Here is a 16,842-nt window from a genome sequence, read left to right on the forward strand (position 1 = left end):
GCATCAGTACCTGGTTGCACTTTAATCATGTTGACGTGCAGAAGAAGAAACATTATGCTGCTGAAAATGCTTGTGTATGCCAATCCTCAACAGCACAGGGCCTTTCTAGCAACGGCCTCAACCGTTTTGTTGGCCGCTAATTTGGTGATTGCTTAGAACACTTTAAAGGGAAACGTCCCGCTTAATATCAATATATAATTCTTCTGTTTGTCTACTTTGTCTTCTCTCTTATTGAGATTCTATCTCCTCTTCACTTGCCTCACTTGGCTGGTTACCCTTTCACTGCCAACTCAAATTTCATTTTCTTTGCTTAGTCTTTAAATCCCTCTACGGGCTTGCACCTGACTATCTTGCTGTACTCTTATCTTTCTATACTCCCTTCCGTTCTCTCTGCTCTTCTTGTCTCTTTAGACTGAACGTTCCCCGTCCTCCATGTGACCAGTCCCGTTTCTGATCTTTTCAGCTTTTTGCTCCTTTACATTGGAATGCTCACCCACTCTCTCTCTCTGCTCTATCACTGTGTACTCTCTCTTTAATCTCTCTGTGAAAACCCATTTTCTTCATTACGCAGGATTGCTTGCTCCCGGGATGGATGTTTACTGCCTATCATTATTCTGTACTGTACCCCGTTTTTAAAATGTGCAGCTCTTTGGTTTAAGGTGCTATATAAAATACAATAAAGTGCAAATACAAATACAAATACCGTCAAATAAGTGTGTTGAAAAAGAAAAGGAACGTCATTAAGAAACTGGGCAGTGAGCAAATATCGGTAAGGGCTAAAAGAAAAGTGGTCTTGCAGACCAGCAGATTCATAGGCTCGCCCATAGGCATAGCCCTAATGTTAATCATTAGTTTGCTTGGGAGGAAGTAATGGAACACACCCATAAAATGCATTTGCTGGACAAGCGTCAGTTAGAAACCCTGACGACTCCCACAATCACGCCGGATTGGGATATACGAAAGGTTGTTACCATGCATCTTAACTCGGAAATGATGGATGTTTTAAACAGACCTGATTTAGCGTTGCATGATAAAGCGGCCTTGTATACGGATATGCTACATAAATACTTAAACCATGCCATGCCTGACACAGCGATGTAGAGAAAATAAACGTACTGGATTCATGCCGCCCAAAGAATCTACAGGTGTGAAGGCTCCACCACAGGCAGACCCGGTAGTGGCTCATGTGGTGAACACTCTTAGCCAATGCTATAAACCCAACGCAGAACTATTGTTACATAAGATGAAACTTGGAAAGGATGTAGCCGCATGGACCGATAGGGGAGAGTTTATCTACAGAGGCAGGGTTGTCAGGGGCACAAACCTGCACAATCTAGTACGGGTTGTTAGAAATCGACACCCCACTGCTATAATAAATGCCCCCATCAGGTTGAATGAGTTAATGCAAGCGGTCACTGATTTAAATATTCTGACATCCGTTGTGGGTAATGTAGCCCTACAACGCCTTTTGGAGCAGTTAGAAACTGGTGCTTCCGCAACTCCTCGCCAACAACAAAGCTCTTTATTTACCCCTATAAACAGTACTTGCTCCCCCAGCCCTGAAAAGGAATGGAATAACAGCTGGTTTAAGGAATCTTTACCCACCCCCATGACTCAGAACCATTTAGGCCATGCTGAAGACATGACAGGCCTATATGGTTATACGAAAAATGCAGTGCACCACCCATTGTTGAATCTATATGTTTGTTTTCTATTTGTATTGGGATGGTTGCAGTATAAAAAAATCTTTCTGTATTAAATATGACCTTTTCTATTAATGAATGTTTTCAATTAATAAAACAGACTGATTCTTTATTATGTTATATTATTTAATATGTATAATAACTCACAATGTTTTTTTTTTTTAAATAGCTATTTTATTGATACATGTATTACTGTATAGACGATTCACATTTACATTTTTGACACTGTAAACATTTTGCAAGATCTATACACATTAGGTAACGTCTTGTTAACAAATCTGGTTACCATTTGATCGTTTTGCATGAGATTGCTCGAATAGATTTTCAAAACACTGACAGCGATCTCCATTCTGACATTTGACTGATAAAGAATATTCATTGTTGACCACAGGTCATGGCTTAAGAGCCTTGAACCGGCACAGGAATATAATGTAAATACTTTGCTATGCTTCGTACATAGCCCGTCAAAACTATGGCTTATATGGGGTGTTGCGGGAAGTGCACCAAACAATGTTTGCACATCTCCCTCCAGCCACAAAGCTATCCAATGTGTTCTACCCCGGGACTGCGGATCGGTGTTCACCACCAGGCTAACCAGGTGATTTCTGGATAGGCGTCTGGAACAGTGGTGGCTGATGACTTTGAAAGCTGGTGGGTGTAAATTTCCCTGGGGGACTTTTTGAGCAAGCGTGTGCAGGGTTCGAGCCCACACCACCCAACTGGGTGCGAGGGGGTTCTCCCCCGTGAAGTTTTTGAAAAAATGGCCTCCAATATGTGCAATTTACTGTCCAAAAAACCCACCGAAATATGACAAAAAGCATTAGGTTTTACATACTAATGGTGGTACATTATTCTTACGTGTGCACGTGTGATGATGTATTTTACAGCAGCTTGTATTGAGAATAGCTGGTACTATGGTGTATGCATAAAGAAATTCATTATATAGTCAGTAATGATGGAAACATATATGTTTGTCATGCTGTTACTTGCATTAATATGCGTTCATCCTCTTACTAAGGTGGGATTTTAGGCATTTTCTGAAAGGGGAGAAACTAAGCTAAAATATTACTTTAGTTTTTAACCACTTAATTAATGCAACATTTGTCCTACCTCTAATGGTTGTCTGCCTTGCTGAGTTGCCATTGCTTCAGTTGCTCAAAGTTGAAACACGTGGAATGCACAGGTCAGACAAATGGCACATACATATTGCATGGAGAGAAATGCAACATAAATAGTTAACTAAGTTTATTATTTTCAGTGCTTTGTTATCAACCAACAACCATAACATCATAATCTGAGCAACAATTAAACAAACTTCACATTTCTCACTGTTCTGTCAAATAGATCACTGCAACCTTACACAAAATCCTAACATGTAAGGCCATTGAAACAAAGAATTCAAGGTAACCCACAAAATAACTGCAAATAGCTTATTGTAACAGAACATTCACTGGTCAATCATTTTGAAAGTTTGTAGACAAATTGTGCACGTCTATTGTTCAGAGAGGCAAATTTATCAATAGTCCATGTATTGAAGTCAGGGATCTCTTGAATAAGTTCTTTTTCCATGGACAGCATGGCCAAAGCATTCAGACGATCCTCAGTCATTGTGTTTCTCACGAATGTTTTAACTCTCTTCAGGGTGGAGAAAAAGCGCTCAGACTCAGCTGTTGTCATGGGTGTAGTAATCCGAATTTTTAATAACTGCATTGTCTCACAAAATGCTTCTTCGAGATTGTTTTCAATGAACAATTTTAATAAAGAAATTACCTCACTTGAACAACAGAATTCTGGTCTCTCATAAACAATTGAAAGCTCAGTGCGCAGTCTTTCCTTGTTTAACATGGGGTACGCTTGGACAGTTGCAGTCAGTGCATCAATGGGAAAAGACTGCCCATGTGTTTGAAATAAGTCACTCTGCAACAATTTGGCCCCCTCCAGGTGTTTAGTAAATGCAAAGCGTTCTTGGACTTGTGTAACTATATCATCACATACTTCTTTTGCCAAACGATTCAAAGTGCTCATATTTATATTGCGACTTGCAAACGTTGCTTCTGATGGAAGTTTAGCTTCCAAATTGTCAGTGCTTTCACGTACTCTGCCAATGCACTTGGTAAAAGTTGCAGCAGCTTTCTGCACATACACAGAGTCAATGTCTCGCTTCTGAAGCTGGTTATATAGAATGTCAACATGGGGGAATTATGTCATTGAACAAAAAAAGGAAGAAAAGGAACTCCTTCTCTTTCAGAGTTCGAATGAATCCCTGGGCCTCATGCACAGTAACCCCCTCAAAATCATTCAGTCTTTCAATTATCTCAAAGCATCTACAGAATGCTTCCCTTTGCTGATATATGGCTTCTACTACCCGAATATGGTAGCTCCAGCGAATGCAACATGGTCTTAGAAGTCTTTTATCTGATACCTCATCTAGAACTTCGGTTCTTTTTGGAGAATGAGGACAAAATGTACAGAAGCCAGAGATATCAGTAAAGAAAATTCGAGCTTCTGAGATTTTGGAAACAGCTTGTTCCATGATGAGGTTAAGCTGGTGTGCATAACAATGTACATAATAGGGATTTTTGATACACTTCAGCTACTTTCTTTTGGACTCCACCAGACACCCCCCCTCACTACACTTGCACCATCATATGTTTACGCAATTACTTTTTTTGTTGCAATCTTCAGGGAATATTTTGTCCAATTTTTCCATGATGGCAGTAGCAATGGTTTGCGCACTAGAGTCTTTCAGATGAGTAAATCCATAAAACCTTTCAACAATTCTGTATTGTTCATCAATGTAGTGATAGACTAGCACAGACTGAGCCTTAGTGGAAACATTGGTTGTATCGTCTGCCTGAATAGCCACATAATCTGTGCGTTTTAACTGCTCTACAATGATCTCTCTGGTGACTTTGAGCATGCAGTCCAGCAGCTCATTCTGAATTGAAGTGCCTGTGAATACTGTTCCATTCTTTAAATGCAGTTCCATTTCACTGTCTATGCTGGATACAAAATCCACCAGGCCTCTAAATACACCAGGATTCAAAGAATCTTCAGTTTCATCATGGCCACGTAAAGCCAATTGAAATGCACCGCAAAAACGCACACAGTCGATTAACTTTGACAAGATGTATCGGTTTTTATCCACATCCTCATTGTGCTTCATCCCGCTCCGGCGATAGGCATCGTCCAACTGTGTTGCAATGTTCACACTTCCCAACATGTGCAGCTGTAATGTATTCTCAGTAAGCCATTTGCACGATTTCTTTGTCTGACAAATGCTTTAATTCAGTGACTCCTGTTTTCCTCCAGGCCGTTTCACCTCCAAACAGCAGGCAGGGGGAGCAGAACAAAGACTGCTTAGCAATGCTACCAGTGAGCCATGTCTTCTTTTCATACCAAACCATGGAAAATGTGAGTGTGTCAGCCTTTCCCCTGTCTTTTGGGGACTGTTCAATTTTTAAATCTGGCCGACCAGGCCCTAGTCTTTTCACCTCCAGTTTTTCACTGTGTGCGAGTCCAGAAAATGGTTTTGAGGGTAATTGATCCACTGAATTTATTTTCAGCAAGAGTGACACCTGTTAATAAGCACAATGATTATGTACATATGTATATGGGATCATGTAGTAATTGTTAGGTATGCTCTTTAATAACACATAAGTATAATTTGTCTGTACTAGGCACAGATAACATCTGCAATTATATACAACTCAGCTGTACTTATCGACCAGTACAGTTGAGTATAATTGCCGATGTTATCTATGCATGAGTTAACATATATGCCCATTAGCAAATGTGACACCAGCCACACAGTACGTATTGCAGCTTGTTTGGCAAATGAGTGCTTATGGAAGAAATGATGAGTGTTTGTTCTATTAATACTGTTCTAAAAAAACATTGTTTACAATGTGGGGAGATTTTTCCAACTGCATCATACGCACCCGACCCCTCCCAAGCACTGTGGGAGCAATGGTGAAGATTTGAAAGAAGACATTCTGATGTTTCAAAGACTTTGGGATTCTTCAGCGGTAAAACTGAAATCACTGTATACCATCCAACTGGAAGATACCAGGACATCATGAGGTAAGTGGGAACGACCACCCAATCCTATCCTTCAAAAAAGTTTCCAAATGGACAAGTTTGCTTCCGTTGAACCATAAGCAGGCCTTTTAGCATTATATACCTTATGACTTTCCATTTTCAAATGCCACCCTCTCAGCTAGCCATATATACCATTAGTCTGTACTGTTCATCAGATTTTCCCCACCTCATTGATGCCCACAAACATGTGCTTCTTTTCAAAATAAATGTAACCAAGATAGCTGTGTGGCTTTTTTTTTTTACTAAAGATGAACCCAAACAGAGTTGGAGTGCCCTGAGCAGCCAACCCTGCAAAAGACTCATGCTAGCTCACCTGCCTTGTCGTTCTGGAGAATGGTCACTGCAATGAACTCCTTCGCAGGCTATAGGAAATCCAAATCCCAGAAGGTGCACTGTGGAGGTTGAAGTCCGATGTTTTTAGTTTCACAATTACCATGGACTAGTTGGATTTGTTCATGTAAGGTGTTGCTGATAGTCTGTAAAGACAAAGTGAGAGACTGATCTGAGAAAGGGCAACATAGGTTCAGGGCAGTATTAAAATGGTTTTCAGACATGAAGGAGAGAGTTAACTGCTTGTAACATTGAAGCTGCACCAGAATACTCATTAGTACAATGTGTAAAGAAAGTACCAGCAACTACCACCATGTGCCAGTCATCAGTTGTATAATGCAGCAATAAATTCATTTCTATAATTATTTCGTTCTGGGGCTTTAAATGTGCACTTTGTGGAGCTCACATTACAAAATTAATTTGCTGCAGCCCTTCAGGCACCCGATTTATAAGCACCCTGCGTGCCCTTCGCTGAAGTCCTGTTAAAAACAGCATTGGCAATGGCAAAGCCACTGAGGTCCTTTTTAAACACAAGCATTGACAAAGCCAACATTTTTGGCTTGTGCATACGTTTTAAGCATTTTCCAGGCACTGCTATTAGATGCACAGGTACTCGCACCATGTTTCTGCTTCTGCCAGAATGGATAGTTAATTCTGCTACGGATGTGCCTGCAAAGTGTCTTTCCCATGCTTACACAAAAGTCCAAACTGTTGGCATTGCCAATGCTTGTTCCTCATACCGGCGGACGCGCACCCGTTTTGTATGCATGTGCATCGCTCACTGTAGTCAGAAATTCAGTAGTAAGGCCTCCTTTTTCCTCGTGATGCATATATGTTTCTTGTATTTGCACATCTGTGTTGCTAGATCATGAGAGGTTTCTTGGAAAGATACCAACATATCCCTTAAGGTCAGAGAGGCACCTGTTGTCAGTAATTACACCTCTTTTCACAAGGGACTTTTCAATTAAGCAAAATGACTATTAGCTGCATTATGCAGGAAGACAGGGAAGCGTCACGCTCATGCCTCAACATTCTGGTGCAAGGCGTCATTATGCAATAAAAAGTACTTTGTGAGCAAGCTGCATTGCACTCCCTTGCAGACTAAGATGTACACAATTTTGTAAACTATGCTGGATGAAAAAAATAGTATACCCACAGAGATGCAGATCACTGAGGAAGTAAAAGAACAAATAGTACGATGTACCGTTCGGAATAAGAGCAAAACTATGACCACTCAAGTACCATCACCCTTATTTCCTCTCTTGGTGGTTGCCGTGTAGGCTGTTGGGCCAACCTGTGAAGTTGAGGTGGGGTGCTTGCCTCTTTTGCAATGCGTTGGAGCCTAACCCAGAGATACACCATTACACTCTGGCGGGACTATGGGGACAGTCCCAGGAGAGTGTGCTGATGAGATATGTGGTTGGGGATGGTCAGAGAGAAAATGACCCATTTGTTAGAATTGAATGATGGTGTGCTGTGTCGGAGGCAAGCACGGGTTGGGGGCTGCGAAAAGGGGAATGCGCTGCGTGACATGGAGGAGAGTGCAGGGGCATAGAGGCTGCTGTGAGGGTTCTGCAGGGTGGCGCTTGTTGGGGGTGTGTGGAGGGGCTTGGGAGTGGGCAGTAGGTGCAAAGGGAATGCAGCTTCTTAACAAAAGATGTGCACTGCTCTTAGGTAATAGCATGAAGGGAGGGGAGCAAGGGATAGAGAAGGGGCTGGACGCTCCCCACGTTTCCTTTCTCAAAGGAAGTGTTTGCTGAGTTAACTGTTGGCAATTTGAATGACATTTGAACTAATGAAAGTTTGCCCGCATGATAAATCAAATGCATGATATAAAGGTTGTAGATAAAAATCAATTCAATGGAAAGACAAGAAACCAATCCAAAAATTGCAGAACATTTTGCTTCCATCCCATTAATATTAATTGGATCCCTCAGGAACACGACATGGTGGTCTGTTTGTCGCATAATGCCACCTGTGAGGGTGTGGGACATGAGGCAGTGTAATGTCCTGCTCCCCTTCTACCGGGGACTGGAATGGGCAACTTTCACAGAAGTGCAATAGAGTGAGCAGTTTCCACTTGGGGCTATTGCGGTTAGGACCTCTGTTTTATTCAGCGTCGCCCTGGACTACAGCCAGGAGTGACCATGTAGTAACCTGGGGCCACACAGCTGGTGGATTTTTTAAAGAGATTGCCTGCACCCCTGACACTCTCCTCCTCCTCTACTGGTGGTACACTGGGCAGTTTGCTGTGGTGGCTGACGTGGTGCCTGCTCGCCGGAGGCTGTTCGGGGAGATGTTGTGGTGTAGCTTGCTGAGTAGGTTGAGGGGGTGCTAGGCTACCTGCTGGGCTCACTGCCCTTAATCTAGCTGCCCATGTGCTTACTGTTTCAGAATGTTCCTCTGGGCAAAGGTGTGCTGGAACCCCATCCATGGTTCCCTCTTTTACCAAATATGCTACTTTTCTTCCTTTTAGATTGATCTCACCCCTTGATGTATGCATGGTTTCAGGTGTTGGCGGTTACTCAACTGTTCTAACAGGATAGGGAGGTTCCATCAGTGGATTTTCCATGGAAGGGGAAGTCATTGCATTGTTTTCATCATCACGTTTTGCTGCAAATGTATCTGGGGGGTGGGTTAGGGTAATAAAAAAGGTAGAGGGGGCTTGAGAGGGGTCAGGTGCACATACATTTGCGGCAAAATGTCATAAAAGAATTCTCATGCCACGTTCAAAAAAACTCGATGGAATCACATAGTACTGTTCTAACTGGAAATACACATGCATTGAGTAGGTCTTAATTCAAGGAGATGTTTCATGTGTAAAGAAATGCTTTCTGCATGCCTCATTACTCTGATGTGTGCATTTCCTGCACAGAATCACTGTGTGGAAAAGACATCAGTAAACAAACTCTGTGTGGTTTAGCAATCCATGTGATTTTTCTGCAAGAAAATGATTTTCCGGGTGCACATGCAGATGGAGATGTCACACATTTTACTACTTATACCCATCCTTAAAACTGAGGCTGTAAGGTCTTTAGTCTCTAAGAATTCACACGTCAATGGAAAACAGATCAAAGGCCAAACATGTTCCCAAAATGATATTCGTGATATTGATAGGTTATTTGTAACGCCCTTAATACCCAGAGGATTCTAAGTGTGGACCTGGGGATCGAACCTGTGGTGCTCTGTGTCGTCTTGCTTCCAAGGTGAGCACGTTGCTGTCTTTTGTATGGCAATAGCTAAACACAAACAAGCCATTCAGACATCAAGAAATCACCAGGTCCTCAAAGCCATGAGGAACTTGGAAGACCATGCACGAAGGACACGTTACCCAGGGCATTTTGAAGGACCAAAAAAATAAGGGCCACTTCACCCAGAATCCCCGTCCCTGCAAGAGAGGGAAAACCGAGAAACGCAGTTACAGATCCAAGGCAAGGAAGAGTGTGGGAAACCCTATAGAGCATAAAGAAATACCTTCCCCTTTCTGTAGAGAACAGTTCTGGGAGACCCACACCGTTCTACCATATAACACGTGGTGACAGGGGGAAGTGCAACCCTTCCCCTGGGCAACAATCAGGCAGGCAGAAAGGGGAAACACTTTTTTCCCCTGAAGCTGCAATTCTGGTGGAAAGAGAGTCGCTAGCATCCAGCATTTCAGTTGAAATCAATGGGAGAAACACTTACACAAGTCAGAATACAGGAGAAACATTTTTTTCCAAACTCCCAGTCCAACAGAAGGACTTTATATCACACAAACAAACCTGCTCCGTACAGGGAGGGTTAGTGGGGGGGGAGAAGGGGCAAGAGGAGGAGGGGGTGAGAGGCAGCTCTCCACAAATGAAATTTCTGCAGCCAGACTGAAAGAATGAAGACAGCAGCTCACGACTCCACACATGACAAACAGAACAAAATGGCGGCAGACCTATTTGAAGACTCTAGAGACTCCCGCCCGCTACCTGGGACGCACGTGGGCCAAGGACTCCTTGGCCCACGTGTGTCCCCGGCAGCGGGCGAGAGTACAAGGACCAAGGTAGTGGGGGCCGCCTGGGCCTTTCTTTACCCAAGTCTGTGGCACAAGGGCCTTGGGCCATGGACTGTAAAGGAAGGCCCAGGCGTGCACTGATATAAAATGATTAAAATCAATATAATTTAATATCGAATACTTTAAAGATCTTTTTAATATAAAATGTATACTCGGTTCCTAGCGCCTTAAAGGCCAAAACCACTCCTGTGTCATCGTCGCGTCACGCCGCAAAACCCTAAGTTCACAGTACCTGTTTGCAGACGCACGCTCCCAGACACATTTGTATATAAATTTGATATTCACTTTATATCATTTTTATACAAGATTTATATTCACTTTGTATCCTTTTGATATAAAACTACAAAAACAATTTATATAAAGAAATATGCATTTGATATAAAATAGATATCTTTGATATCGATTTTATATTCAATGTATATCAAGTGTATATCAATCCCGTATCAAAAGGGGGTGGGACTAAGAGCATGCAGGGGGCATTCCCACCTGTCAAAATGTTGATGTACATCTGGCAGTATAATTTTATTGAGGGCCAGTCAGCACCATTAGCTGGCAAGGGTTGGATTTTAACATTCACAAAGATGACTGGATTCCAACACACCGGGCTAGATTCTGGCACGCTTAAATGGCCCAATATATGTATAAATATTGATTATGCAAAGGAAGGGTTGACGCTATGTCAGTCCACTGTCAAAAATCACACAAAATGCAAGTCTTGATACCTTTTATTAGACTAACTGGAAATACTATGCAGTGGTGGGAAAATGCATAAGCTTCCCAAGTCCCTTATTGAAATGTCTTGAACCCATGAATGCATCATCCTGATTGGCCGTTCAGATGCTATTTCAGTAATGTGTGAGGGCGTTTAATTGGTTCTTTTGAAATAAGCTCCATGGATATATTTTACAATAAATTGACCCGGGACAAAAATTATGCAAATTGACTTTTTTCCCTTGTGTGACCCAAGGAATTGGGCACTGTGTGTGAAGGTAATTGTCCATTTTATTCATTTTACACAGTAGTAGTAAGTGAGAGTGGACTCCATTTTGCTTTTGAGAGAAAATCCCAGATTCTAGCCCTCACAACACTGCATCAGGAAGTCAGGCTAAATCAGGAATATTCTCATCCAGTGCCACACGCCACAGATTCGATGCTGCAAATGTCTGCATACATGCACGCAGGAGGTGTACATGAGGTGTACTCTCATGGAATAGCAAAAAACAAGGGGGGTCCTCGGAGTCCCTCTGCCAGACATTAGTCCGGTTACGAGAACCTTACCAGATTATTTAGCCCACTATCTTTCACAGAGGAGAAAGATGGTTTTGTGCAGAAGGGAGTGTGACGTAGCAGTTCGGGCTGGACTGCCCCTTTTGGGGTGGGACCAAGCCTGATTTGCATATGGTCTTTCCCCTTGTGTAATGGCTTGGCATGTGAAGAACGATGGTCTGGAGGGTTGCCCAGAGCAATGCCAGAGGTTAAGATTCATTCTAAACTTCCAGCCATCACCCCTTTGTTTTTGCTCTCACGGAATAGGGCAATTTCCAAGTACTACCTCTTGCATGTGGAGAACACCCTAACTCACTGATCGTGAGTAATGTCAGAAGCTCATTGGAACTCCCACACATTCTCTCCTTGCCACTTCTGTACACCACCCTTCACTCCACCTCTCTATGCAACAGCCATTTGTGAGGCTCATTATTGACTCACAAATCGTAATTTCAGCGGATTGAGAGTAGCATTGGGTGGCTCAAATTTTCACCACACATACCCCACGTACATGAAGATCCTATGTCATCAGGACCATCATCTATTGATACTATTTATTGTTGACGTATGTTGTATTTCCTGGATGTCTGTGCTGTTGCCCACATATCAAGAAACATTGCATGGCCCAGAGAATATACAGCTTTGGAGAAAAGAAGGACAAAGTAGCTGCTCATGGTTTTTTGTCTTTCATTTCGTCCACATGAAATCCATTGCTTGCAGTTCTATATAACACCTTATGGCCAAACCATGTACATCCTAAAAAAAAAATGCGAAGTAAACCTATCCATGCAATTTCCAGAAACTAAATAAATGCATGGCCATGATGTTGGACATTAAAATGGCTGCCTCAGCACCAGGTGACTGTGGGCACCATGGAAAGAGGTCCATTGGTCTGTTGTTGTGTCTGTCTGTGGGCTTGAATGTATCATGGCTGAGGGGTCAATAGAACACTGGCAACCATATAAATGTACACATTCAGCTTTATATTGTTCACACCAAGCAAGGTGGGGCTAAGTATAACCAGCACTCTCCGCCTTTCCCAAACCTTGCTAGGACCTTACTCCTCAGTCCCTCCCTACCCCCCCCCCCGTTCTACTCCCCTTTGACTCCTTGTCGAAAACAGTTGCTCACAGTTTCTGTGATTTATAATTTCTTGCACTTGTTTCTTGACTTTGTATTTCTTGATAGTGGCAAAGGTCCTCGAAGTCACATGTTGGTCCCCTTGACCTCTACTACATAGTAGGAATGACAAAAGGGTGGCACCCTTGGGCGTTACGATTTCTATTTGGTTTGACCTTCTCTCATCTATCAAAGAGATAGACTGACAGACGGTTTCTTCCCCCACCATAACGGCCCCGGTCACGATTGTAACAGCGTATGGGGAAAGAGGAGTGCGGGGGGATGTTGTGAACAGTGAGCTAGTAGAAAGCCTGGGTGGGCAAGTGAATGCACCCTTGATGATGGGTCTGCTCTCGTGGAATATAGCGGGGCCAGAGCAAAATTTGTGAGGGAGAAAATTGTAATGTTTCTGAATGCCTACGAAATAATTCTTCTGCAGGAAACGTGGGCACAAGAAACTCCCCTTCTCGATAGTTATGTTTCCTACGAGATCCCGGCTACGAAAAATAGTCGAGGCAGATGCTATGGGGGATTGGCAATATTGGTTATGGTCTCATTGAAATGCAAGGTGAAAGTAGTGGATACCAACTTGGACTTCTTACAGATACTGTGATCTTACCCTCTCAGGGGATCCAGTAGCAAGCCTTATTTTCTATAACAGTCCCCATAAGGCTGTTGTTAACAAACTGGATAAACTGCAGACCTTTATTGATGAGCAAGTCTGGAATCAGGGGAATAGTCGTGCTAATTGTGTCTGGGGTGGAGACTTTAACGTCCGAATGGGAACGGGCCCTTTGGGAGATTTGCTCGACCTCCAGAAGGACTTATCCCTATCTATCCCCAACAGGCAAATGAAGGATGTTCGCGTGTGTGGGAAGGGTTTGCAATTTTGCCCTTGGCTAAACCAATGGGGAATGCTTTCCATAAAGGGTTGCATATCCCCTCATATTCTGGGTAATCAGACTTTTAACAATCACCTGGATTCGTCTACTGTAGATTATTTTTGTGTCTCAGTGGGACTGTGGGAGAGGATAGTGGCTTTTGAAGTTGTGCTGGACCCAAGTAGCGATCATAACCCAATTGCTTTGAAACTAAGGGGAATTGAGAGTGTAGCAGGTGAGCAAGATGGTCTCTCTTGTGTGGGAAACTCGCAAGATGTGTCCACAAGGAGAATTAACAGTGGAAAAATTTGGGAGATTTGCACCACGATTTTCTGGCTGATAAAATGGTGGATATCCGGTGCATCCTAGATGGTGCCGTTAACCCGGAGCGGTTGGTGGAGCCTTTTATTAATATACTGGAGGCACTCATAAAGGGTTTTGTGGTGCAGCACTCATGGGAGGGGAGCTCAAGCAAAAGGGAGTGGTTTGACGACTCCTGTATTTTGGCCAAAAAAGTCCTCCTAACGGTATCAAAATCTCCTGGTAGTTCTCGGGGGAGATAATTCAGGCAAGAGCTAGTTATCGGGCGGTGTTCGAAGAGCAGAAACTAGCACTGGAAATAAAAGCCTGGGAAGAATTTCGGGAGGCCTCTAGGTCGAGTGTTGCTAAAGCATTCTGGGAATTTGTGAATTGGGCCCGGCACGCTATACAAAATAAAGAAATACAAATACAAATAATCACAAGGAAAGAACAAGGTGTACTCATGTGGAAGCGGCTGTGTGGGTGGATCATTTTGCTTCCCTCTATGGAGCCGGAGAATGTCCAGCAGATCCTAAGGGGAACTGCACCACATTGCGCTTTAGGTTGGAGGATGTTGCTTCAGGCATAAATTCACAGGCACGGAATAAGGCCCCTGGCCCTGACTCTATCCCTTCGGATTTCTTCCGGGACCAGATTGACCTATAGGTGCCAGTGTTGACCATAGTGTTTAATGCTTGCTGGAAGTCTGCCATTATCTTCCCTATTTTTTAAAAAGGGGACCCGTTTAGCCCAATATCGTACAGACCGATCTCCCGATTGGACACTTTGTTCAAGATATTTGGGCCAGTGCTTCTGGAACACATAGAGACTTGGCTAAGGGAGGGTGCTGGGATGACTGACATCCAGCTTAGTTTCCGGCCTGGGGTGGGCACCATGGAACAGGCACTGAATTTGTATTTCTTAATTGCTAACTCTGTCTTTTGCAGGGGGGAGGCAGTGTTTTTGGCATTCACAGACCTGAGCACGGCCTTCGACAAGGTGGATAGATCAAAATTGTGGGACATGCTCGGGTCTAAGGGCTGTCCGAAGAACATGGTCAGTGTGCTTAGAGAACTCCACAGGGAGAATCGGGCATATGTGCACAGTGTTTCAGGAGGTCATTGCACTGCGTGTTTCGATGTGGGGATTGGGGTTTGCCAGGGGTGTGTTTTGGCCCCATTAATGGCCTCATGAAAGCCCTGGTGGATACATGGACGGATTACCCGAGTTTGGTAGGTAAGGCCTTTCCGGTCTTGGCTTACGCGGATGACACAGTGCTGATAGCCAGGACCCCAAGGGCCCTCCAGACTTTGATGAATGCCTATGCAGATTCTATGAACAACTTGGAGTTAAAAATCAATACCTTGAAATCTGCAGTAATGAGGTGCGGTGGCAGGAGCAGATCGGTGAAAATGTGCCCTATTATCTGCAATGGCAATATTATCCCCAGAGTTAAAGAATTTGGTTACTTGGGCCTTCGATTTTCATAGTCAGTCACTGGCTGCGCTCATGTCATTAATCAATCTGTGAAGATGACTCCATATATAGGAGACATTGCCCGATTCCTATCGTGCTGTCAGGATCAACCTCTGGATTTGGTTCTCAAGGTCTATACTGTATGGACGAAGGCAGCAACTTTATATGAAGCACCCCTGTGGGGCTATACGAAAGCCCCTGGGATCCAGGTGAAGGAAAACATGTTCCTTAAAAGGCGTTTGGGATTGCCGGGCTCCTCTGCCTCTGTCTCAGTCCATAGGGAACTGGGCATGGATTTCTTGGAGGGTGAATAGTCGCTTGCACCAGTTTTCATTTGGTTCCGCTTTTGGGCTAATGAGCACGCCATACTATCCCATTGTATTATTAAGTCTGTCATGGAAAGGAAACTTGGGCCAGAATCCCCTGGTTAGCCTACATTTCTGAGTGTTTGTCCATTTGCAATATGAGAACTCTTTCTCCTCCTTCCAGTCTGCTGACCTTGGGGCAATCGCAGTCCTATAAGAGCTGTGTGTGTCTTACTATGAAAGGAAAAAGGGACATGGGGGAATTGATCCTAAACCAGGACAGAAAGCGTGCCGTCATTAGTAGGGTGAATGTGAATCAGCCCTTTGTCCTCCTGAAATAAAAAAAAGGAGAACGCTGGCTAATTACACGGGCCAGATTCGTCTGCCTACAGCTAAGGGGCAATACGGTAAACTCGGCAGGGTACCCCGAATCACCTGGCTGTCTGGCTTGTGGGGCTGATAGATGACCTGAAGCACCTCATTTTGTTTTGCCCATCTTATAGAGATATTACAAGGTCTACAATTGTACAGGTCCTCAGCTCATCGAACATTCGCTCTCACAGGCCGGCTTTGTTATATCTCTTGGTAGCAGACTTGGTCTTGACGTCCTGGGCATTTTTGTCCTTTTTAAAAAGAGCAATAAACCAGAGAAAGGGGATCTTGGCACAACTGAGATGATTCCCCATTTTGCATGATATTGGGCCTTCCCTGTATTTACATCCCTTTCTAACAATATAGCACTTTTAATGCACAGATCCTGGAGTGAATTTGAAGCAGGAACGTGTGTTTTAACAACGGTGTTGAACTGCGTTTTATTGTGAGATTTTAAGGGTTATGGTTTTCTTATTGTGTCTACTGGATGAATTTATTAATTGTACCCTGTTTTGTAAAACGGTAAGATCTATTGTATCTTCATTGTGTTTAATGGATGAATTTATCTGAATAAACAAACTGACTGACTGGAGTAGGTACCTGGGGTCTTCCGGTATGGGCCGGCTGCTGATCAAACTGGCGCTAGTCGGATCTCAGATTACCAGCACATTTGCCTCCTGGTTGGGCTATGCATGTGCACCTCCCAACCTGGCAAATGCTAGGCTGTCATGCCACTGATCCATCACAACAAGTATTTGGCAAAGTTCCCCACTCTTTCTAACTACATTCAGCGAGTCCAATTCCCAACTCTCTGACCATCCACTGGTCTTCCACTCACACAAAGAGCCTTTTTAGGTCAAGCACTTGGGGTCTCAAAGTTCTTAGGTGGCTCCTGTTAGGGACACTTGGGCAGATATATGAGGCTAATGACCGAGGGTCTTGTCCTA

The sequence above is a fragment of the Ambystoma mexicanum genome, chromosome 13 (genome assembly GCF_040938575.1).
Source record: "Ambystoma mexicanum isolate Mex_15411 chromosome 13, UKY_AmexF1_1, whole genome shotgun sequence".
In the NCBI taxonomy this organism is placed as follows: domain Eukaryota; kingdom Metazoa; phylum Chordata; class Amphibia; order Caudata; family Ambystomatidae; genus Ambystoma; species Ambystoma mexicanum.